The sequence below is a fragment of the Daktulosphaira vitifoliae genome, unplaced genomic scaffold, assembly GCF_025091365.1.
Source record: "Daktulosphaira vitifoliae isolate Bord-2020 unplaced genomic scaffold, ASM2509136v1 Scaffold_3, whole genome shotgun sequence".
Taxonomy (NCBI): Eukaryota; Metazoa; Arthropoda; class Insecta; order Hemiptera; family Phylloxeridae; genus Daktulosphaira; species Daktulosphaira vitifoliae.
In genome coordinates this window covers 10436970-10437576 of record NW_026099574.1, presented here as the reverse complement: position 1 = coordinate 10437576, position 607 = coordinate 10436970, and positions in this window count along the sequence as shown.

Here is a 607-nt window from a genome sequence, read left to right as displayed (position 1 = left end):
ATAGTACCAATTATATTATTATTAAAGATAAGTATATTTGAGTTATTTTCGACAACTGACATAATTTGTGTCGTATAAATGTAGCAGAAAATTTGTGAACATGTTAAATATATTTTACTTGTTTATTATTATATATTAAATGATACGTTTTAATAACAAATGTATNACTTGTTTATTATTATATATTAAATGATACGTTTTAATAACAAATGTATAATACTTTTAGAGTCTTTTAAAGTATTACGAACTAATATTTATCTTATTGGTAATTATTCCCACGAAATAACTGGTAGTAAGTTATCATCAAATTTACAACTATTTAATCTGAACACTGATTTTTTGAAAATTGATCCATCATTTTGGAGTGCGAACAACAGTTACAAATTAAAAGAAATTTCCGAAACCCTATTTTACACTTTTTTGAGTGACATGTCAGACCGTGTCACTCTAATCGTTCTAGAACTTTGCCTAAATGTTCTAAATGCTTTTTTAAACTACTTGAATAAATAATTATATCGTCCAAGTAAACTTGGACAAAATCATCTAGATATCCTTCAAGTACATAATTCATAAGTCTTACAAAAGTCATGGGTGAATTTTTGAGTCC